Here is a 25637-nt window from a genome sequence, read left to right on the forward strand (position 1 = left end):
CAGCCAGTAAAAATGAGGATATAAATCAGGCTCACATCTGGATACATAATGTTCAGTTTTGCCAAGAGACTAGTAACTGATGGAAATGCATTGGATACATTCTTAGGCCATTGCACCAGAGAGACTCCAACTTTAGCTGACCCAAGCATCTTCCTAGCGTGTGTCACTTGCTCATTTAAGACGCTGCCTTCACTGGGGGTTGGGGTAGGGGTCTACACTCAGTGAGTGACCTAATTGTTACAGGACCCAACATCATAGTGGTCCGAGTGCACATGACAAAGGAGGACACGTTGGCAGACAGGCTGAGTTCACAGCGCTGGCACTGGAGAAGGCAGAAAAATATGCTGACTCCAAACATCACAGAAGCATGAAAAATACCTACATAAGTGAGTGTGGGTCTTTGGGGGAGGTAGGATACATTCTGCAAGGCTTGAATTTGCAGAGGTCAAAAACTCTGCATGGAGCCCCGATCAAATGCAAACAATGGTAATAGCTACCATTTATTGAATTATGTGACGGGTCACTTAGCACAGCAAATCAGTTCCCAGACCAAGAGAAACTATGTTAGTTAGGGTCATGAGCATGAGAAATAGCATGAGCAGTTTCCAAATACGAGCTTTCTGCTGGAGTTATACAGGTGCACACTGGTATCCAGGTAGAGGAAACCCACTGAGGTACACAGGTCAAAGGTTTCCCTGTGGGCTTACAGAACAGAGTGTCTAAGCCTCACTTTGAAATCTCTGAGGCCCAGGCAAGAATTCCAATTTTCCCAAACATTTCCCATTTTTCCAATGTCTGATTTTCCCAGACAAGGCATGCACACACACACACAGTCACACCCACTCACCCACTCTCTCTCTCCTGAGATCCCATTGGAAAGAACGTTACAGGAAGCTAGGTTTGGCTCAGTAGGAGCAGCATCTTTCCAACATCCCCAAGTTATCTGGAAATCTGAATGGGATGATTTGGGAGGGAGGGAGGGAAGAGGGAGAGAGGAAGTTGCTCACCAGATGAAGGACCGATTTGAGAGTATTGAAAGAAGAGTAGTGTCTCATAATGGGTCTGAGGTTAAGATGCTAAAGTGGAAGTTTCCACCATCTCAAGATGTAACAGATGGGAAATTCCAGAGCAAGGGGTCAGATCATTATGCGGAAATTTCTAAGAAGCCGGCTCTAAGACCCAGGAGGACACAAACAGGTCAGGACAGTGGAAAGTGATGGAGGATTCTGTGAGTAAGATTCTTTGGAAATGCTCTGATTCCCCCAGTTTCCAAGGCGGGTGGGATGGAGAGGGCTCAGCCTTTCTTCTCCAGCCTAGAGAAAAGGGTTTCAAAAGCTGTGCTAGGTTTGACATGCATCTACTAGAGTTCCTGGGTTGGTATGTGACATCTGCCTTAGGAAACAAAATGTGAGAGGGAGCTGACGCTGGCTGAGCCAGAAGGGTGGATGCCACATCAGAAAGTGAGCACCGCTCTCTTGCCCCATGGTGGGGGGAGGGTAAAAGGAATATGAACATTGGACACCTCAAGTGCCAGCCTGGGTCTCTTCACAACAGGTTCTCCCCAAGAGGGCTCTGGCATGAGAGTGAGAAGACCTCAGAGAGAGTCCAAGAGGAAACCAGAAGGTGCTGATGGATGGCCACAGCGGCAGGAGGAGAGAACCAGCCGAATCCCAGGGGGCCCAGAGCAAGGCCTCTCAGAGAAGTCCTGGAGAAGGCCACGGAGGCAGCCAGGAGAGAAAATGTCTCACCTTTCCCCGTCGGCCAGGTTCAACTAACTCAGCACCAGGTGTGACAGTCACAGTCAGGTAAGGACTTGCTGCACACTCTCCCCCTGCCCCCACAACCTGGAGAGACCTGAGCACTGGGCAGCTGGAGGCCACTGGAAGAGGAAGTGGTCCTTGGTAGCCGGATGGAGAGAAGTCCTCCCTTGGAATGAATACTGTTTTTTATAGACCAAAGAGGGCATTTTACATTTCCAAAATGAACCTGTGTGCATGTGTGTACGCATGTTGTTGGGGGGGCAGGGGGAGGGAGAGACTGACTTCAAGTGGCCTTAGAACTTCTCATTACCTAAGAGTAACCAGAAAAGTCATGGGCCTCATGAACTTATTACTAGGAAATGGGGTACAACACAACTCCTTGAATAAGCTTTAAAGGAACAGTGGGAGACAAGAATGAAGCTGAGTCTGAATTATGATCATGAGTCACACGGTGCACTATGTTCATCACACACAGTTAACCTTTGTTAAGTCCTAACTACGTGCCAGGCTCTGGGCCACGGACTTCACAGACACGACCTCATTCAGTCCCTCTACCGATTCCTTGAGGCACGTATTTGACAGATAAGAAAACTGCGGCTCAGAGAAGTTAGGCAACTTGCCTAGGGTCACACAGGTAAGTAAGTAAAGTAGCAGGAACCTATACTCAGCCTCAAGCCTGGCATCTATCCGTGACCTCTTCTGTTGTCCCGGATGAGTGGTTTTGAACAAAACCTTTGTGACTGAAGCCGGAAAGGGACTTGGGTCCTGCCCATCCTTCCTCCTCAGGAGTCCCTGAGCTACAACACCCAAAAGCAGAATTTGAAAGCCACTGACAAGCATGATCTTAAGGGTCTCGTACAACATTCTGATTTTATGATGCACCTGTGGGTGGGAAGGTGGAGAGAGGTGGCTCCACCAGAGCAGACATAGGGGAGAGGAAAAGCTCAGAATTTGATCCAGTGTTCCCGGAGAGGCAGCTGGAAGGAGCTGGTTCCAGCAGGTGGATCTGAGGTTCACAGAATTATAATCATATGTATAAATATAGAGTTTAGAAAATGCATGTAAAGCACTTAGCACAGAGCCTGGCATTAGGTAAATGGCAACTATGATTGTGGAAAGTTTACATATATGGCTGAAAACCCCAACATATAATTTAATGCAACATGCTCAGCCACTGATGTCACCACTGTGTCTGTTCCATAAGGAGCTATGTTTATCATGGACACTACACCTTACTAATTGAGCCAAGACAAGAAAGGAATGTGTGAGATTAAGCTGGCCAAGACTAAAACAATTAGAGTGAATCTGAAGCAATGGTTTTTAAGCAAGGGGGACCAGCAGGAGAGGGCAGGCATGGAGTCCCATGAGATGATGATGGAAAACATAATCCTTTCTCCAGTTTAAAAAAAAAAAGTGCGTATGTACAATTCGGCAAATAATTATAGAAGGGTCACAGATCTGCTGGTTTATTCACAGTCTCAAGATGAAGAACTATTCCTGTAGATCATGTGGATTCAACATGAGGTCCTCAGGCCAAGAGCTGCTCACCGGATCCCAGAGTGGGGCCACCTGTCCTTGTCCTCCCCACATGTTCATCATGGGTCGTCTGGATCATGACACAAAGCCTGAGGTAGCCAACGTAACTGTGCAGACTCTAATTTCCAACCTTTCAAGTTTAATAGACTCCAAAACCAGTGGACTCCGGTACCTAGAAAATTTCTCTGCTTGGCATTCTCTTCCTTTCCTTCCTTTCTTCTGGTAGCAACACCCCTCCTTTTAATGATTTTTAAATTTTTAAAATTTATTATGTGTGGGGAGTCTTCCAGTGAAAACAGGAAACGTGCTAAACAAATTCTAAAAAAAGCTGTAACACTATCCCTCCTTTTTCCATGGGGAACCCATTCTGTGTAATTCTGGTGGGACTTACCCCATCTCACGGGACACATGAACAGGCCTTGGCCAAAGGGATGCTGCTTACTGTCTATTGCCTGCTTCTAGCCATGCTGATTCAGGCAGGCAATGCAACCTGAGCTGGTTAAGGGCCCTCCTTGGTACTTACTACTGCTAGAAGCATGGCAAAAGAGGCACCCCCTTCCCTGAGATCTATGGCTGTGAGAATGACAGAAACCCACCTCTGCCCCAAGGGTGAGCGAGAACATGCCTGAGAATGAAGCTGACTGAGTTAAGCGAAGTCAAGACAGAGTGAAAGATAATGGCCTTATGATAGCTTTGGAACTCCTGAATACAGCTGTGCCTGAAGCCCTAACCAGCATGGTCATCCTAATCATATGAGTCACGAGACTAGTTTAAATTGTATTTCTGTTGCTTGCAACCAAAATACTCCTAATAAACTTGATCTAAAGAAAACGTCCCAAAGGAAGTCCCCCTTCATGAGTAGTCCTTGTGGAATTCTGGGTTCCTCTCCGACAATAATCCTGAATGAATTAAAATTTTTTCTTCCGATGACATACTTGACAAACTTCTTTTTTTTTTTTTGCAAAAAAGTCTGGGCTTAACATGATTCCCTTTATCATTCTCTGCACCAGCAGTTCAACTTACCAGTGCCGCCAGTCAGCAAATATCTTTCTCCCCACTCTCGATCCTGCACTCCTGCTTACCTTCCCTACACTATCAGATACCACCTCTTGTAATAAATATTAATGTTACTGATTAGAAGAGGAGAGACCCAAAAATGGACAGTGGTAGCCTAGTTTATAGTTTTCTACCATCAAACAAATACTTGGAGTCAAGTCTCACGAGCATCTCAAACTACCCCCAAAAGGCACTGAATGTTCCAGTATAAGAAATGAACCTAGAACCACGGGGCTCAGAAGAGAAGGAGAGAGACATGGAGCAAGGGAAGAGAATCATGCAGGGTCAGTGTAAATTCTGTGTCTCAAAAGCCGCAACACAGACTGAGTCACAGCGTAGAATGACCTGAGAGTTGAAACAACATTCACAGACCACTATCAGGAATCTGTTTTTTCTTTTAGCACAGGGATGGTAAATAGATTTCAACTCACCTGCCCAATCTGGTCCACAGCTAAAATGCCAAGGCTCAGCATCAAGACAGCCATGACAACCTCAAGTCCATTACGAGGTGGGAAGGGGAGGAGGGTTGTGAATATATGGATTTGTTATTTCAGCTGAAACAATTACATTTCATCCTTGGACTAAGCAAGACCAACAGAGAAATACATACCTGAACTAGAGGGGTTTCTCTGGGACGGCACTCAGCTGTCACATCATTCGCCTATACCAAGGCAGTCCTCATTGTTTTAACTACAGGGAAGTTGTCAGCCACTCTGTGTGGCATCCTCTTTATAAGCACTCTGAAGACATTTCTCTGAACCTTGAATCACGATCAACCTTGCTTCTTCTGAGTAGCTGGTGTGCTTTTATTTTCCAGCCACTGTAAGTTATTAACAGAGCATGTTTTCCTTCTGGTACTGACTGCTCAGAAGCTCAGAGGTAAGACTGTAGGACCAGCAAGTGAATAGCCTTTCCCCAATGAACCAGGGCCTTATTTTATCTCTGACTTCACCCCACAGATTTCTTCCCTTACTTATCCTTCTTATTCTCATTACATTATACCTATGTTTAAAGGCCATCTCAAAAATCTCCGAAGACAGGTACATACATCAGATCAACAGTAATCAACACAAGAAGAAACAAACCAGATGGTGAGTGAAGGAAGGTTTTACAAATGTTGCCCTGCAGTGGCAGCCACAGGGTGATGGCCTTGAACCAGGAATAGCCCTGGGCCAGCACGTCAAGTCAGCAAATATCTCATTCTTCCCACCCGAGATCCTGCATTCCTGCTCACCTTCCCTACACTCCATCTCCCATGGGCAGAGTGCTCCCTGGGCCATTCCTGAGCATCCACACCTATTCTCTCTTTAGTACTACTGGTGGTCGCTTTCCCTCTCCCACCAAGTCAAAACGCCTTCCACCTCTGTCTAGAACCTTGGGCTTGACTATATGTTGCTAACAGTTGATAACAGCATAGTGTCTTTCCTCTCTCAAGGACAGGTATACTTTGTTTTTGAGACGGAGTTTCACTCTCGTTGCCCAGGCTGGAGTACAATGGTGCAATCTCGGCTCACTGTAGCCTCTGCCTCCCGGGTTCAAGCGACTTTCCTGCCTCAGCTTCCCCAAGTAGCTGGGATTACAGGCATGCCCCACCGTGCCAAGCTAATTTTGAATTTTTAGTAGAAATGGGGTTTCTCCATGTTAGTCAGGCTGGTCTCAAACTCCCGACCTCAGGTGATCCACCTGCCTTGGCCTCTCAAAGTGCTGGGATTACAGGCATGAGCCACTGTGCCAAGTCTGGACAGGGACATTTTAACCAGGCATTTTGAAGAGGAAAAAAACCCAAAGTAGTAATTCACTTTGGGTGGAATATACTGCAAAAGCAATTGAAAAGGAGATTCTTCTTGTAAATCTCAAGTAATTCTATATAAGGCAGTTAGCACAGTACTGGGCACACAGTACTCAATACACAGTAGCTACTTATTATTACTATTGTTGCTATTGTTAATCCCACCACTACCGTTTGATCACTCACACTGGCTATTCCTTTTACCTCTACCAAGCAGGCTACTGCCCTTTTCAGAATACTGGCAGACTGGAGATCCACAATCAGTTCATTCATTTTAATCATACTTATAATTTATAATGCACTTTTATGTACATTATCTTTCTGGGTCTTCCTAGCAATCCTCTAGTTAAACATTCTTCTCATTTTGTAGATGGGCAAACTGAAGCTCAGGAAGATTGAGTAAGGCTCTAACCCACATCTTGTATAAATTTATTGCTCTTCCTGTAACAAGTGGTTGCCAACTACAGTGTGATCATATCAGAATCATCGGAATTTTGAAAGTCATAAAGATACTGAAAAAGCCAAACATTAAAGAGTCATCTGAGTGCTTTAAGATTCCTGGGGTCTACCCGAGACCTAATGAATAGAGATGGCCCAGTGGAAGGGACTATGAGCTTGTACTTCAACAGGTGCCTCATGCGATTCTGATGAGCTGCTGGTGGATGAACAAGTGTGATGCCCATGCCGCTTCTGGATTCACCAAGTACCTGCTGCACTCTCAGCCCTGTGCTAAGTACTACAAGGCAGGCATATGTTGCCTTCAGCTCTCAAAGAGCAAAGTGAGTAGGAAGCCAGTAAGTAAGTGAGTAGGAGCTAGGAAGTGAGTCTAGCCAAGTGAAAAAGGAGTGAGCCAAGGAAGGCAATGCTTGCCTTTGAAGGAGGTCAGAGCAAGCAAGATCACAGATGGCAGGAATAGATAGGAAGGCCGTGCCATGGAAAAGAGAAAATTCCAGTAGGTCTTGCAAAATGGGAAGGATTTCCAGGTAGAAAAGGGGTAAATGGAATGAACTATCCTCCAGAGAAATGCTGAATAGATCCTCTGGCAAGAATAAAGGGAATAGCGGGACTTGAATGAGAGAGAATGGAGCCAGAAAACGAGAGGGGAGAAGCCAGAGAAGAGCCTAGGCTGGTGTGGGAGGTGGTAGGGAGGGAGGGAGGTGGTTTTCAAAGAATAACATCCTGAAAGATGAACCAAAGAATGGCGGAATGAAGGGAGGACTGGGGGGTAGAAAACCTGGTCTTGGCAAGACCACCTAGGAACTTGTTGAATTGATTGAGACCCCAGACGGCTAGGGGTAAGACTCAGATTTGACAGTGCTGGCAGTCAGAATGGGGTGAAGAGATGGGGCTCTGCGATGGGAATCTAAGTCCTCTTGCACTCCATGCTCTTCTCATTCACCGCAGCTGCTTTCATGTGACCCATAAACACTACAGCAGATTGCTAAAAACAGCTACATTTCTTCCCCTCCCTGTATCCATGCTCCTTGAAATAGGACTCTGCAGCTCCTTTTTCATATATTTCTCGAATCCAGGCTAGCCATATAGCTTGCTTTACAATCAAGATATACTGGAAACAATGTTGTGTGAATTCTGAGTCTTAGTGTCAAAGATACTTCTGCTCTCTCCCGGAACCCTGCCCAATCATCATGTGAACAAACTTGGGGTAACTTGCAGGATGATTAGATACATGGCTTAGTCACTGTTACCCCTCCAGCTGACAGCCAGTGACCCCCAGAAACAAGGCTTAGCTGACATGGACCTGCAGCTATCTGTAGATACATGAATAGTCCCAGATGAAAGGAGAAGGATCATGTAGCTGGGCCCAACCCAAATCACCAATCCACAGAATGGTGAGCTAAATACAGGATTGTTATTTTGAGCCAGTAAATTTTGACTCAAAATGCTGGCAGCAAATTTTGGGGTGATTTGTTATGCAGCATAAGCTAACTGATACACACTGCAAAAAACTATATAGCTATAATGTTAGGGAGTGATGCCATATGAAGCCCCAGAAGCTTTCTCACTTTTAAAAAAAGTGCATTGTTTTCCTAGCTCTTAAGTAAGTTTTCTACCATGGCAGAACTATTACCTCATAATAATCACATTTAGTTTAGATGAGAGAAAAAATAGAGCAATATGAAAGAGTAAAGCCCCGGTATGTTGTATGTTGTAGCTGTGAGCCAATTTTCATTACAACACACAACAAGGGACTGTTTGAATTCCTTGGCTGAAGTAACACTCTGTTGTTTTGGATACTGCCTGAAACAAGCAGATCATCAACAGGGGACTGGAAATAGTTTCATTACCCAAAAAAGTTTTTAATAGTATTTGGCATGTAATCATGGATCTTTATCCTGTCCATGGTCTTACAAAGGAACATGGGTTGCTCTGTTTTTTTAAGGCATGGAGCCATCATAAATCATTATAGAGATTAAAGAAAAGTACAAATAAATAGACATCTAATCATAGCACTGGTTGGGAAGCATGTAACTTAATAGTGAGTATCTCCTCAAAAATAAAGTCAAACAGTCACTTTAAGACATGAAGAACTTACCAGTAAGACACTGTGTGGTCCACTGTTTTCAGGTTTTGAGTGGAATGAATCTGAAATAGAATTAAACAAACATTCCATAAGTAAATCGCATTTGGAAAGGGTGTGTTTTCGATCCCAAGTGACTGCCATGAGGTTGAACATTTATTCATGTAGTTAAAGATGAACAAAGCTTTTTCTGGCTCCTGATGGAAGAGGGAACATTTTTTGCCGACATAGTTCAACTTCCTGAATAGAGAGAGCATGCTGTCATCTACTTAGGGGAGCATTCAAAGTCTGAGGCCAGTGTAACTATAAATGGTAGTGTTTTTTTCCAAAACTCTCCAAGTCAGGGGAAGCTTCTCTAGCTGTTGCCCTTGCCGTGGTCTCTCAATCTCTTTATGCTAGGACCCAGCCATGGGTCCCTCTAAGACACCACCTAAAACACTGATGGTCCAACATAACTTGAAGGGCAGAGGAGCAGTGTACAAGACCTTCTAATAGTGATTATCTAATCATATGCATAAACAGATTTTTGTCTTCATTGATAATAATGAGCCTAAGGTAGTGCTGTTCAATAGAAATATAACCCAAGCCACATAATATTAATATTAAAACATAGTATTAAATATATTTAATAATTAGATTAACAATATAATTATATTAATATTAGATTAATATAATTATGTATGATACATATGAATTATAATTATATAATTATAAAATATATTTAAGAACATATTAAATGTTCTAGTAGCCACATTTAAAAGCAAAAAAGAAACTGATTTTAATATTTGATTTAACCTAATTTATATAGACTATTATCGTAACAGATAATCAACACTGAAATCATTAACAAGATATTTTACTTTGTGATACCAAATCTTCAAGATTCAGTACATCTAACTTGAGCTAGCCACATTTCAAGTAGTCCACGGCCACACATGGCTAGTAGGTACCATATGAGACAACACCGGTCTAGGGAACCCATTCTTGGCCTTCAGGCACTGGTAAGGCTTCAAGGAGTCTGATGCATAAGAAGCTCTTATTCACCTGTTTTCCTTCTCTCAGTCATCTATCATCACTCCCATTTCGTGATGTCATTTTAGTAGAAATCAGACATAATGACAGCAAATAATTATATATAGCACTTACTATGTGCCAGGAACTGTTCCTGGCATGCCCCTATGTTACCTCAATTAAACCTCACAATAACTTTATGAGGTAAATATATTATTATTCTCATTTTGTAATGAAGCAACTGAGGCACAGAGAGGTTACATCATTTACACAAGACTGGGAGACAGTGACAGACATGGGATTCAAATCTGAGTCATTTGCCTCCAAAGTCCCTACTTTTAGCCACTACCCTCTCAATTAAATTTGAACAGCTCAAAATAAGATAATTACTTTCAGTTTTAATTATAACTATCAAATGATCCAAGTCTGCTCTCATGATAACATGGTTAGATAATAGCGGTGATGGCAGATGGAAGAGTTATTGGATGCGCTAGCAAATTAAATTTAAAACAATTTGGGATACAAGCACGAAAACCATAGCAGGTGGGGTCAAAAAGACTGCACGGGTCCAGGGGCCTGTCTGGATGACCACAGTGGTGGTGGTCGGGGAGGTTAACGTGAGGTCTGTGGAAAACACTGTCTTCGTGATTTTTCTGAGGGAAAGGCCGAATGTTTTCATCAGATGCTGAAAGATTCTCAAAGAGGTCTTTTAGATAGATATCTCAGTATCTGTCTCAGTGGGAGTAGGGAGTTAGGAAGAACCCAGTAAAAGAATTAAGAAGATACATCCTTTTCACTTTATTAATCCATAGGCCCCCAAGGAATCACACTCAGTGAGCAATATCAGATCCCCACATGTGAGTTTTCTGACAAATCAGAGATGGAGGCTGGTCAGTGACACCGTGGGACTGAGGCCACTTGAAGCGCTGCCACGCAGTCTCCTACGGAGAGCCCCGAACCTGCTGAAAATCCTCCCCTGGCTTCCTCCAGGTTTTAGGATCAAGGCCAAGCTCCTCAGACTACTCTAAAAAGCCCCTGTGGCCTCATGCCCGGACTCTCCCTCAGGCATGTCACTGACAGGTCCCAAAATGCACACCCTCCTCTTGACTCCTCTACGCCTTTGCAGATTCTGTTCTTTCTGCCAAATATGTCTTTTCTCTATGGTATCAGTGGGTTCACATCTCAGTTCAAAAGTTACCTCTGGAAAGCCTGTGTGAACACCCTCGACTAGCTTAGCAATGACTCCTCTGCAGTAGCGGCAGTAAAGTAGTATTCATTCAATTCAATTGCAGTTACACTCTACTCTAGTTCCTGAAGGAAGGGGAAGCATTCTGAGAAATGAACTGTTAGGGGATTTCATCATGTCAATATCATAGGGTGTATTTATACAAAACTAGAGGGTACAGCCTACCACACACCTAGGCCACATGGTAGAGCCTCTTGTGCCTAGGCTATAAACCTGGACAGCATGTTACTGTTCTGAATACTGTAGGCAACTAAAACACAGTGGTAAATATTTGTGTATCTAAACATAGAAAAGGTATAGTAAAAATATGGTGTTATAATCTTTAAAATAGGTTTTGTTAAAAACCAGTCGGTACCAATGGTATTGTAGTTTTATGCGAATTCTGCCACAGATGTGGCCTGTAGTTGACTGAAATGTCATACAGCACATGCCTGTACTACCAGTAATATTAAAAGCTGGTTTTTAGGTGCTAGGCACTGTTTAAGTGCTTTACACGCTCCTTTGATCCCCTCAGTAATCCTATGAGGTGGGTTCTTTCATTATTGCATTTAGTGGGATAGCAAACTGAGGCACAGAGGTTAAGCCATAGCCTAAGATTACACTTGTAAGTGGCAGAGCCAAACTGGTTTACAGGCAGTTTGGTTCTAGACCGCGCACTCCATGCCTGCCCCGACCCAGGGCCCACTTCCCTCTGCTCTCATTGCCCTGGTACACTGACTTTACTCCAGTATCTCCAATATTTTAGATTTCCACTTACTGGTGTCTCTCCCCACATGTTTGCAGAATCCCTGAAGGTTAAGAATGTGTCTAGCTCATCTTTGTCTTTCCAGGACCTAGCGAGGTGCTTGGTATATGGCACAGGAAAACACTGGAACAGGAGCCAGGGATATCAACCCAGGGCTGATAAAAAAAAAAAAACACACACACACCAGGATGAAGAATCTTCAAATACACACTTGAACAAAGCAAGTTTTGACTTCGCCTTTTGAATCCAGCCAGTACCAAGGAGATGGTCACTTCCTAGGCCTGTTCAGAGGGAGGAGAGGCAACTCAGAGCTTGGTAGCCTTGCTCACACCTCCAAGTTCATCAGCTTTATTTTACTTTGCATGTGGAAATAAGTAATAACAGGCCTAAGCAACAGCACACCCAAAGTCTTGGCTGGCCATTATCAAGCAACGCCAGGAAAGACACATGCTGAAAATCTCCTTTGGCTGCTTGGACATGGTTTGGATATTTCTACCCTGAGTTCCAGGATATATTTATTTCCATTACTATCTAAACTCCCCTTGGATGGCTACAAAATTTGAACTTGTAGAAAAATACTAACAGTGAGAAAGGCAAAAAGGTTCAAGATCGAGAACACATACAGACCTCTAGGGAGAGATGAAGCTCTCTCTAGCCCAGTCAGAGATTGCATCAGGACTGCGGCCCAGCCTACCCACTCACAAATAAATGCTGTCAGCCATAATATCCACCCTTTATACTGCATCTAGAATGTAAAAGAAACCACCACCTTCCCATGTACATGGATAGATGTCAGCATCACCTGTTATTAACAATCAAACCGTAAATCTGTATTGACTCTTGCCATCTCATCTCCTTCCATGACAAGAAGTAATGACATTAATTTAGCTATTACTAAGGGGTTTACTGAATGTAAATCACGTGCCAGGGACGGTCGCAGGTACTGGAGATGCAGTGGTGAATGAAGTATATTACATTCTTGACTTGAGGCCCTTACATTGATTGTAATGAGAGACAGCAAACAAACACATATATAAAGAAGTAAATAAGATCATTTCAAACAGTAAGTTCTACAAATGTTTTCATACATGCAAAGAGTGAAGTGGCCTAATGAAGAGTTTAACAAGGTCTCTTCAGCAGCTGTGAGGAGGTGTATTGAAGAGGCAATAGTGGACAAATGGTGACCAAGTATGAGGCCATTTGATTGTTCAGGTGAGATATGGTACCTCGGATGGAGAGAAGTAGACAAATTTAGTATAGGTTCTGGAGGTAAAACAGCTAGGACTTGCGGATGAAGTGGATACAGGGGATCAAGCAACTGGGTCAATGATGGTTTCATTTCCTCAGGGAGAAAACAGGTTGAGGGAAGAAGAAAATCAAGAATTCGGATGTGATCTGGTTAACTTTGAGACATCCAAGGGGAGATGTCAAGAAAGCATTAGGAAGCCTAGAACCATGCTGTCTAATAACAGGCACATGTGGGTCTTTACATTTAAATACAACTAAAAACTCACTTCCCAGTTGCATGAACCACATTTCAAATGGCCAAGCAGCCACTGAGGCAGCTACTCTATGGAACAGCACAGGTCCTATATGGTTTCACTTGCAAAGTCTGATATGATGGTATCTCAAAAGGCAAAACAGATGTAAAAGGGCTTTTGACACACATAAAGGCCCCTACGGTAGGGATAAAAGGTAAAAGCTCCACAAAGGTGGGGCAAAGTTGAGGGAAATATATCCTATGCTTTAAGTCTATCCTAAAAATTTGTCTTTATTAGATGTTTGCAGGACTACCAATTTTGTAAAGTAATACTATGTGTCAAAGAATCATAAATTCATTCTTGAGCTCCAAAGGTTAAAGACAATAGGGATTAAAATGCTGGCATTTTGCCCCATTGTATAAGAGCTCTGTCCCAGGGAACAGCACACCCCAAAAGGCTGAAGTGGCCTACTTTAACGAAATGGTACCACCCCATTATCTTCACCTTGGGACTGGCTCCTGGCTGGAAGAGCTGGTCTAGGCTGTTCATCAGGAGAAACTCTTTTTACCTGGTTACTGTCCTAATCCACAGAGAGCTTCTGAAGACTAAGTTTTGTTTTTAATTGAGGAGCTGGTGGTATATGTACTCAACTAACTTAAAGTTGGGAGAAAAGTATTCAGATAATGCCAAAAACAGTATGAATTTTAAAAATACACATAGATTCCTATTTCATCATGCTTTAAGAGAAAAAGTGAAAAAGTTAGGGTAAACAAGAAATTGAAATGTTATACTCAACACATTTTTCCCCCCATTTTTGTACTGAAGGGACAATGGCAGTTTTAAAAGGATGGCATGCTTCTTCGGAATTTACCCATGTTTCTAGCATCCTAGTGCTGCTATTTGTTTTTGCATGTTACCCTTGATGGACACGTGTTTTTATGTGACTATGGCCATAGTTTATATGCTATTGATAGTAAAGGCTTTGGAATTGGACAGATCTAGATTTGAATGTCGGATTGTCAACTAATGAGATGCAATTCATCTCTAGTCCTCAATTTCCTAAAGTGTAAAATGGGGTTAATATTACCTTTTTTTTTTATTTTTTAAGATGGGGTTTCACCATGTTGGTCAGGCTGGGCTTCAACTCCCAACCTCAGGTGATTCGCCCACCTTGGCCTCAAAGTGCTTGGATTACAGGCGTGAGCCACCGCGCCCAGCCAATATTACCTTTTGTATATACTTGCTGTAAGAATAAAAAGAGAAAAGCTTAGCACAGTGCCACTAGAAAAAAACTCCATGATTTATGGCTATTATTCCTTTTAAAAAATTCACTTTAAATTTTAAATATTTTAGTATTTCTATAAATAGACATAGTGTTTCATGTTGAGAAGGCACAATTTCCTAAATCAATCGTCTAATGCTGGATAGTTAAGTTACTGCCAGTTTTTATTATCAGAAACATGATTACATTGGACATCTTCATGGCTTAGCTTTTTCATTCCTTTATCTTCTTTCTCTGGCTTCTCTAAATTCCTAATACAATTACTAGTTTTTGATTTTAAAAGGGTTTTTATTAGCATAAAATAATATCACCTACAAAATAATGCACAGTTCCTGAGATCCTCATATTTTATACATAAAATATTCTTAAGACTGTTTTATTTTGTATTTGTAAGATAATTAGAAGCAATATTTTTTCATGTTTGGTTATGAATGGTTTGCCACCTTGAAAAACAATAGTTTTATGTTTTTTGATCATTCGGGTACTATGATTCTGATGCTTTTCTTGTAAGTTTGAATGAGTTCTTTGCAGTGCACAATAATCAACAGGTAATATATATATTTGCTACAAATAGATTCCCAAAACATATGCAATTTTAAGATAAGTATCTTTTCATTTAGATAGCATTTAATAAATAATATGCCACAACTATATTTTGTACAAACTTCAAGAGCTATGATATTGCTTCTTGGCAAAATGTTTGGCTTTTGATTGTTTCCAAGTCAACTTACATCCACTTTGAATCTTCATAGCAACCCCGTGAGTGAGCTGGGGAGTATAATAATGCCTCCTATACAGCAGAGAAAACAGATCCAAACAGGCCAGGTGACCTAGACAGGATCACTGAATCTTGCAGTTGGCACAACCAGACTCTGAATCCTTCTTTCTCTGAGTCACAGGACCCCTTGTGAAAGGAAGCTTGCAAAGTAAAAGTGAAGAGATGTATTTTGTGCAAAATGGATTATTATTCAAAGCACGAATTCTATATTGTTTCCTATAAGAAAGCCTTTACACAGAGCATGTCTGCTTCACTGGAGGATCTCAGGAAATGTTAGCATCATTTCAGCAAATTTACTATAACAATGGCTTACAAAATGGACCCATCCTCACACAGGTTTTTATAAAGGCAAAATAATTTAAATAACTTAAACCCAAATTAAGTTTTGCTTTATTATTATTATTATCATCATTATTATTACCTGGCATAAATACCACTTCATCTCCCAAGTATTCCCTCATTCTCTGGTGCAATGAAACCATTCTTCTCTTAGAATTTCTACAACCTTTTCTACCTCCTTCTTTTTATCACAGATATTTGGGAATATGTTGCACTTCTGTGGCTGGGTGGTAAGGTCTCAAGGGTCCACATTTTATTTGTATCTCCTAAATTGCCTGGCATTTCACTCTGCATGGAGATGCACTCGTTCAATGTTTTACAGATATATGGGGAAGAATTTTACATAGTTAAGAGAACAGTTTTTCAAAAATGTAATTTCATTAAAATAAGAGCATTAAAGTACAGGTTGCACTAACTGTATTCACTTGGCTACACCATTCCTTATTTTGGCAAGCATACTGTTATGAGACACTTGTAATGCATTCTTAGGCTTGAAGTCTGTATTAACAAAACAACACTAAACTACATTAAACACAACGTCTAAAAATGTTTCCAACCTTATACAAATCTGTATAAATATGTAGCTATATCTGTGATGCTTTTATTTGCAAATTCAGATATAATTTATTTCTCAAAAATTCACTGTGTACACACACAGACACACATATAGCACAAAAGCACTAAAGCCTTGGTCAGCATTTGGGAAAAACTCAGATAAAAATATGGGACATCTGTTTCCTAATACCAGGAAAATTCACAGGAAATGATTAATGTTAACTAGGGAGAAAAAAATAATCTGGATCAAATTATGAAATGAAAACATCCAAAATGCACAGTTTAATACAGTATAGCCTGTGAGCCATCAGATCTTCAAAACTAGGGATGATTTAACATTTTATTGCAATACCTGTCACAGTAGAAACATTTTTATTCCATGTATTTACCAATAAACATAAAACTGAATGCCTCAGCCTATATAATACTCTCAGATTCTGTGTCTCCCCATTGATATTTATGTAATCCTTGGCAGTTGGGGTTAGCTGTTTCATGTGTATTTCAATAATGTGCCCAGTGCCTTGTGGGACAAACTAGGACCTAACACTAAATTGGACAATGGTCCCCCAGATAGAGAGGAGGGGCTCTTTTGAGAAAGACCTAGCATAGCTATGCCTCCCAAGGAGAACTGGAGGGATAATGATGGACAGCCACAGAGCAAAGCCAAAGAAAACTGAAGATGAAGAGGGTCTGTAGCTTGTTGGCTCTTCCACCATGCTTGTAAGTGTCTCTAACTCTACTGTGTGTTTGGCAATGTGGAAGGCGGTAGGGACAAAACAGAGAACAAAATATAGTCCCTCTCTGGGCCGGGTGCAGTGGCTCACACCAGTAATACCTGCACTTTGGGAGGCTAAAGCGGGTGGATCACTTGAGGTCAGGGGTTCGAGACTGGTCAACATGGTGAAACCCCATCTCTACTAAAAATACAAAAAACAAAACAAACAACAACAACAACAGGACAATAAACAGAAACCTAGCCAGGCATGATGGCACGTGCCTATAATCCCAGCTACTTAGGAAGCTGAGGCAGGAGAATTGCTTGAACCTGGGAGGTGGAGGTTGCAATGAGCAGAGATTGAGCCACTGCACTACAGCCTAGATGACAGAGTGAGACCCTCCCGCTCACCCGCACTCTGTGTGTGTGTGTGTGTGTGTGTGTGTGTGTGTGTGTGTGTGTGTGTGTTAGTCCCTTTCCTCAAGGAATCCGCAATCAATAATATAAACACCACCACCATACAAATACAAACAACAGGCCACCATAACTCCAGTGGTACATAATCTAACTGCAGTTAACTCTGAGAAGACAGGGGACACTTATACCAGGCTGGGATGATCATGCAAAGCTTCCAGGAGGAAGCAGGGTGGAAGCTAAAATGTACAGAATAACCAGGGTTTACCACAAGAGGAAAGGAGGGAGGTAGAAGTATGGTAGAGGGAACAGCTTATGCCAAGGCCTGAGAGGAAGCAAGTCCCTAAGCACCTTGAGGGATGCAAAGAGCTTGGTGCACTGGGGCAGAGAGTTCTCAAGTGGAGAGAGGCCTTTTTAACTAACAGGCAGTAGGCAAAACCCAAAGCAGGTGGCTACAGTGAAAAACCACAGGACCAACTGAAATGACCCAGAATCTCCAGCATCTTCACATCAGAAAGGGCTAGCACTGATGGGGGAACAGCCAAAGCCCTTTAAGGTAACAGGCCTCTAAAAGGCAGATGATAGATCGTCCCATGGCCACAACCTCACAGAGCCAACGCTGGTTTCAATTCCAAGGAAAAACCAATAGCCAGCTACCCAACCCAACAGACAGGAGAAGTGAGGAGGCACAATCCCAAGAGGAAGAACAGAGTTATCTCCATCTTACAGACAATTGCTGGCTTTAGAAGACAGTATTTATTAATATTCCTTTCTGTTAATTGATCCAGCTTCTCACTAGGAAAATCAATTCATCTTGCTTTGCCTGGGACTTCCCAGATTTTGTAGTCAAAGTTTCATTCCCAGGAATCCCCTCAGTGCCAGGCAAGCCAAGATGGTTGGCCAACCTGTTCAGAGTTTGTGAGATACATGAAGTGGGCAATGGGATTGATGACACAGGTTTTTGTACCGGGACTGGTGCAAAGTTACATGTGACTGACCTCCCCAAGCTAATTTGGATCCTTTGAACCACGGACCTTTTGGAATAGCTTAGTGGCTTTTCCAAGGCTCCTATATAATTTGCCATACTTTATACTGAATAATATTTGCAAAGCAAAAGCCTAGCTGAGGACTTAGTGATTACTATCTGTGTGCTAACGTCGAAGAATTGCATATTTCACAGCAATTAGCCAGAAGAGTGGTCTGAAATTAGTTGTTGTTAACTGAAAGTTAATCAAGTATCTTTCAGCTTTAACTTGTTTTGAGACAGTGTCTGTTTCTGTCACTCAGGCTGGAGTACAGTGGTGGAATCAGTCACAGCTCACTGTGGCCTCTACTTCCTGGGCTCACACAATCCTCTTCAGCTTCCCTAGTAGCTGGGACTATGGCGCACTTCACCATACCCAGCTAGTTTTTGTATTTTTTTATAGAGACAGTGTCTTGCTATGTTTTCCAGGCTGGTCTTAAACTCCTGGCCTCAAGCCATTCTTCTGCCTTAGCCTCCCGAAACATAAAGATTTAAGGCATAAACCACTGTGCCTGGCCAGCTTTAACTTTTGACATTGAAGATCTTCCTAAAATGAATTAAGTCTACTTACACACAGCATAGTATACATATTTTCATATATCTTTGTTAACTAGGAATCCTAGCCTTACTTATTGCAGTGGCTTACATTCTTACTGTTCAGCAGACTTAAGAAGGTTTAGAAGACAGCAAGAACAGACTATAGTTTCCAATAAATACAGTCACAACAGAGTGGTTGACAAATCTTTATAGAATGAATGATGGTGGAAAAGTGGGTCATACAGAACTACAAAAAAGAAACTGATCAGGACTGTGAATGAGATAAAGGCTATGCTTGTGCTTTTGCTACAGTGCTGTTGACAAAAGCAGCAGGAGCTCCGAACTGATGCACAATTCTTGTCTGATAAAACAAAGCAAAAGCTCTTCAAGAGCAGTCCTTCCTTTACAAGGGTGGTAATGAATAAAATAGGCCATATGGCCTTCAGTCAGCAGAAGATGCAGAAAGACTTCAATGGTTAAAACCAAGGGCCTACTATTAAGTCCCGATTCAAAAGGCATCTCCACTCCCAGGAAGCTCAGGAAATGTCACCCAGGTGAATGCTCCTTGATGAGAATCCTGACATAGGAATGGATGAAGATACGTGCCTTAGAATCTTTCTCTGACAAAAACTGTGATTTCTAAGACAGTTTTGGTTAGTTTTCAATGAAAAGATATTTCTAACATCTAATTGTGTTTGAATGAAACTATATTAAAAACAGCTTTTCGGCCAGGTGTGGTGGCTTACACCTGTAATCCCAGCACTTTGGGAGGCTGAGGTGGGCGGATCACGAGGTCAGGAGATCAAGACCATCCTGGCCAACATGGTGAAAACCTATCTGTACTAAAAACACAAAAATTGTATTACAGGCGTGGTGGTGCATGCCTGTAATCCTAGCTACTCAGGAGGCTGACGCAGGAGAATCACTTGAACCAGGGAGTTGGAGGTTGAGGTGAGCCAAGATTGCACCATGGCACTCCAGCCTGGTGGCGGAGTAAGATTCCATCTCAAAATACAAAACAAAACAAAAACAGCTTTTCATTAGCCTCAGCAAACTAAAAAAAAATTAAGAGTAAAATTTAGCAGTATTTTTTACTGGTGCTATAACAATGATTCCCTCTAAAAATTGCAGTTTTATTAGAGCATTCTAGGTAACTGAGACTTTGCTATATGTTGAAAATAAACATTTTTCCCATGAGGCTTAGTTGTCTAATGCTAATACGCCTTCTGCCAACACCTTTGCATCAGACACAGATAGAATCACAGCAAACATATTCAGGTTTACATCCGCTGCAGAATCAGGCAGCACAATCGGGCACTGCCCTGAGCCTGGATCAGAAAAACAGCCAGAAGGGTTTGTTTCCACTCTGCCAAACCTTTGGTGTAGATGAGCGCACTTCCAAGGCCTTGGACTCAGAAGGAGAAAAGAGAAGTGCTTCTCAGGTGAGGCTGTGAGCCACCCTGCAAGACCTGCACATTCACAGATGTGTGAGGTGGGTGTGATACAAAGTATCCCATGCTGGTTGTGGGACTTTGACTCAGCAGAATAGTGTCTTAGACTCTACCCACCAAAACGTGGATTAGCAAAGAAATTTTTCTGTCACTGAAAACCAAAAGAGGAGGTAAGAGATACGGATTCTAAGGACTTGCTCTTCTTTTCCTGTATCATCAAGAGATCAACAGCTTATTAAAAAACGAAAGCAAAACACTCAACTGTGTTCAACACAATCCACTCAAAGACACAACTCAACAGGAAGACAATTCTGAAGAACACCAGCGTATCCAGTACAATCTACCTGTTCTTATACCTACCACCTGCTTCCTGGGTAAAGCCACCTTTGCTGCCTTTATTGTAATATTAGTTTGCACCCCCACCTCCACCAGGCATCCTTAATAGATCTTTCCATTTCACATACATTCTGAACTACACAGACTATCTGCTGCCCATCATTTGGGGAAATATACAAGCATATAATCATCGTCCCAGCCAAAAAATCCAGAGCCAAGAAAAAAAGTCTGTCATCCACTATACCACAGTGGGGAGATTTAAAGGCAGCTCAGGGCATTCAACAACGTTTTATCTGTCAAGTCAGCCACTTCTGTGCCCAACCCTTTCCCTCAGATCTCCTGTTTCCCATTTATTTATATATCTGCATCAACAATTTGATTCTAAGGTTCCCTGACTGCATGGGCCATACTTTATTCTTATATCTATTTGTTTTCCTTCCCAGAAGAATAATCTCTTTACTTGGAAGCACCCTAGGTTTGTAATAAATGGAAAAAAAAAACTGTGGATGTACATATTTATTCCTAATTATCTAAAATTGAAATGTTCACAGTGGCTCAGGGAAAGGGTAACACAAGAGCTAATTCTGAAATTCAGAAACTGTTCACAGAAACAAAAGCCTGCTTTTGTGCATGTGAGCATGTCTCTAATTTCAGGAACAATTGTGGATATTATGATGTAAATACAGTTTTCCTTAATCTTTTAAAATTCGCACTCACTTCTGCTAACCTTACCTTCCCTAGCCAGATTCTGATATACACATCCTTAGCTGTCTTAGGAAACTGTGATATATATTTTCAGCCTCCTTTGCTGAATTCTCTCCTCTTCCCCAAATCTGATGACTCTCAAATCTGGATCTCCAGTCTCAGCTTGCTCTTTGAAGTCCAGACCTAGTCATCTGAGTGACTTCTTAACATCTCCCCTAGGATGCTTATAAGGCATCACAAACAATTGTGCCGTGGCCACAGTCATCTCCCACACTGCTCCCCCCTTGGGGCTCCCAGGGGACATCAATGGTACCGACAGGACTCCATCATTCATGCCCTCGTTCAAACCAAAATATTCATTCATTTTTGGCTCCTTTCTCACCAACTGCATATCCAATCAATCTGTCAGCAAATCCTCTCAGCCCTACCTTCAAAATACCTCCAGAATCCAATCACGTGTTGGCATCTCCTCTGCTCCCATCTGGGCAAACTAGCAGCATCTCTCACCTGGATGACTTCAAGAGTTCCCTCTGCTGATCCGGGCTTCACACTTGCTCCCCTCCTCAATCCCATACCCACCTCCGTCTAGTCTCCATGAGTCACTACTCCCTAGCTCAAAACTCTGCAACATTTCCCCGGCATGCCTGATACACTCACTCACATCCACTCCTTGGCCCACCAGGCGCTACGAGAACTGGCCCTGGCTCACTCTATCCAGCCACACTGACTCCTGCTTCTCCTTAAATCTGCCAAGCCATGCCGTGTCTCAAGTTCTTCCTTCTGCTTAAACGTCTCACAGTCACTGCAGGCCTGCACGTCTCACTGCCTCACTTCCTCCAGGTCTCTGGGTCAAGTGTTAACTCCTCAGAAAGGCCCTAGTCTCTCTTCCCTGACTCTGCTTTGCGTTTCTTCGTGGTACTGAACCCTTCCTGGCACTCTATTTTCGATCTGTTGAATTGTTAGCCCTCTCCTTCACTGGAATGTAAATGTCGTAAGAAAAGGATGTTGTTTGTTTACTGTTGTATTCCCAGTGCCTGAGGCAACGCCTGACACATGCTAGGCATTTAAGAAAAATTACACATTTTTTGGTTATTGAATGAATGCATATTCTCAACTGGCCAGAAATATTTTATTGCACTGGATTTTTCTGATGTTTGTATTATGAAAATAAATATTTCCCCTTTTCCCAAGTGAATCATAAGATAAGGCATGATTTTTAAACTACATATGCCTTCTCACTTAAGAGTCAGATATCCGCCCATTGGGGTGTTTCAATGTATAAAACCTCATGGCTACATTCTGAATCTTTACCAAGCATCTGGCATGTTTTGTAGTCTTTTGCCTCTATCTAAAGGCTTAAGCTTTATTACCTTTAAAAAATGCTTGCAGAATTAAGCTAATAATGACATTGTCTGCCTTATCTGTGGTAGTGGCAGTGCTTTTTTTTTTTTTTTCCCTCAGTTGTGTCTGAATAAGGCTGGCTTAGTTTTCCATGCCAAGTAGTTTGCCACACAACTTCCGTTGTATGGTTCCATGCAGTTTGGGCCCAGCAGCCACAGAAAACACTGTGGAATGTTAAGAAAACTCCTTGGAGGAGACCCAGAAGGAGGCACAGACCCCTCTGCCAGCAGTCTCCAATACATTTGGGTTTCTGGTTGCTTGGTCGGTAGTGGTGCTTTTGAGCAGTGTTTCTTTCACGAATGAACCCATTTATCATGATGCACTCAGTGGGCAGAGCTAGCTCTCAGGGGACAGCCATTCTCCCAGCCTCTGACATTTTCCCAGTGTGACAGTGAATACCACCCCAGAGAGACTACTATCACTCTGTGAATTCCACCTTGGACGCTTAGCAAACCTCAGCTTCAGAGAGTTCAGTCAACTGGAAATTGTCTCGTGTCTTTTCTTCTTTTCTTAAAGCATAATCTTTCCGGATCTTTTACATATAAGACTGGAATTCTTGTGTAAAAACCAAGATAGTCATAATCCTGACTCATTTGAGAAATAAGTCAGACACAGCTTAGTTCAAAGATCTGGTCAAATTCTAACATCAGTAACATAAATAACACAGATGGGTATCAGTTCTGCCCTTTTACCCCCTTCATAAATAAAATGCCATAAATCATCTGCAAGCCTTGGTGAACTTTGATTTCCAGGCATTTCTTTAAAGCTTAAAAATTTTGATCTTTGTGATATGAAATGCTATTTAACTGTTTGGGAATTTAACTTGTTAGGTGGTTTGTCCAAAAGAAGAAAATGGTAGATATCAAATACAAAAGCATTTGGTCATTCAAGTCAAAAGCTCCCACGAAAGCACTTTGATTTTTTTTTTTTTTTAAAAAAAACACAAATCCAGACTCGTAGAATGTTGTCCTTGAGCAGTTCAACTCGGGACCGAATTCCACGGCAGTGTGCATCCCTCTTGGGCTGTGCGAGTGGCTTTCTTCCTCTGTTCTCTGAATACTGAATTTGGGAAGAGCCAACATAAACCCCACGCTGCTGACGTTCTGAACGACCCCCAAATTCCTGCAATCTTCTGCAAACCTTCCCTGCCAACCCTCCTCCCTGCCCCCTCCTTCCTCAAACACTGTTTTACATGTTTTTCTCTTCGCTCACTTTGTTGGGGAAGTATTTTGTTAACAGTCCTTTGACCAGTTTCAGCACACGGTTTCTGGCATTAGTCAGCGTTGCAGCTTTTCGGAGGCCCACCACTAACTCCAGAACACACTTCTCTATTTGCCTTCGTTCACTCTTTTCTTTCACCATCCAAAAAGGAAGAGTGGGGATCAACTCTCACAAATAGACATACAGTCACAAAAACCTTTCTACTCAGCATAAAATCAACAGACTCTTAAGACACCAAATGTGGGCTCGCAAACCCTGAATCCCTTAACCCAGATAATAAAGTCTTAGAAGTAAACCATATCCACTAAGCTTTAATATTTGCTTTTTCTTCCTGCTTATTACTTCTGTGAAAGTGTGGCCAACATAAGGCTGTCCATCCTACCAGACGGTCCCAACATCTCCTGCTAACAGAACCTGGGCTTGCTGGAGCAGAGACCCTGTGAGCTCAGGAGAGATGGGAGCCGTAGTTCAAGGGTGGGCCTTTGCCCCGATCACTCCAACGAGGCCTGAGGGGAGATGACAGGAGGACGCTGGGGAAGGATTCTGCGTCCTCACAGAAGCCAGGGGTAGCGGGATCCGTGCCTCCTTGGTTCCCAACTTTGAAACTGGTCATGAGGCACAGAACCATGATGGCCATTTGATGACCACGAGAAAGCAGGTCTCAATTTAAAAAACTTAATACAACAAAGAGGGTGGGTCACAGAGATGAAAAGAGCATAGGTCTTCCACCACAAACAGCAGAAGCAGCTGCATCCTCCGAGCTTTAGGAAGATGTGGAGAAACAACTCCCTACTTGTTAGGGCACAATTAGTCCAGTTTTTCTGTTACTTACAGTCTTGATAAATATGAGACAACAAAAGAAACGCTTAAGGCTTCTTAATTCGGTCTCCTCTAACGTAGAATTGAGAAAACTTTTGTTTAGCAAACTTCAAGCTAATAGGGCAAGTATGACTTGCTTCAGATATATATATATATATGTGTGTGTGTGTGTGTGTGTGTGTGTGTGTGTGTGTGTGTGTGTGTTTGAGATGGAGTCTTGCTCTGTTGCCCAGGCTAGAGTGCAGCGACATGATCTCGGCTCACCACAACCTCCGCCTCCTGGGTTCAAGCAATTCTCTGGCCTCAGCCTCCTGAGTAGCTGGGATTACAGGCACGCGCCACCACACCTGGCTAATTTTTTAATTTTTTTTGTATTTTTAATAGAGACAGGGTTTCACCATGTTGGCCAAGCTGGTCTTGAAGGCCTGACCTCATGATCCGTCCACCTCGGCCTCCCAAAGTACTGGGATTATAGGTGTGCGCTACCATGCCCAGCCTCCAGATATATTTGTATTATTCAGTGCAGAGGCCCTTGGGCTTTCTCAATCCAGAGCAGTTGCTCCATCCAGCTATCCAAACAACTAACCATCTATGCACCCACCCACCCACCCACCCATCACCTACCCGCCAACCCATTTCTTCTTTTTTTCCTAATAACAACCAACTACTAAGCCAGGCACTTCACTAGGCACTGTGGATACAAACAATCCAAATGACAGAAAATACGATACCCCTTTTAGAGACGCGGACACAGGTTTAGAGGGTTTCAATGTTTTTCCTGAAGTCTACAAGTATAGAGTTAGGATTCAATGTAGGATGTGTGGACTCAAAGGCCTTGTGCTTTTTAGTAGCCCACGCAGCTTCAAATGCTGGTCATCACTTTGTTGGCCTGATTTA

The 25637-nt window shown here is 42.5% G+C and overlaps 1 protein-coding gene and 1 non-coding gene across 3 annotated transcripts in view; both read right to left on the reverse strand.

The window, feature by feature from the left end:
* Positions 1-25637, reverse strand: part of GNG12 (G protein subunit gamma 12) — a 132686-nt gene that overhangs the window by 69503 nt on the left and 37546 nt on the right. For both annotated transcript variants that reach the window (XM_039473968.2, XM_003921434.4), the window contains exon 2: positions 8696-8745. The gene's annotated coding sequence lies outside the window, so the exon portion shown is untranslated. The remainder of the gene's footprint in view (positions 1-8695; positions 8746-25637) is intronic.
* Positions 3574-3635, reverse strand: LOC120366210 (U7 small nuclear RNA). The gene has a single exon (XR_005580946.1). It is a non-coding gene; the product is annotated as a U7 small nuclear RNA (small nuclear RNA).

Source organism: Saimiri boliviensis, chromosome 11, assembly GCF_048565385.1.
Source record: "Saimiri boliviensis isolate mSaiBol1 chromosome 11, mSaiBol1.pri, whole genome shotgun sequence".
Taxonomy (NCBI): domain Eukaryota; kingdom Metazoa; phylum Chordata; class Mammalia; order Primates; family Cebidae; genus Saimiri; species Saimiri boliviensis.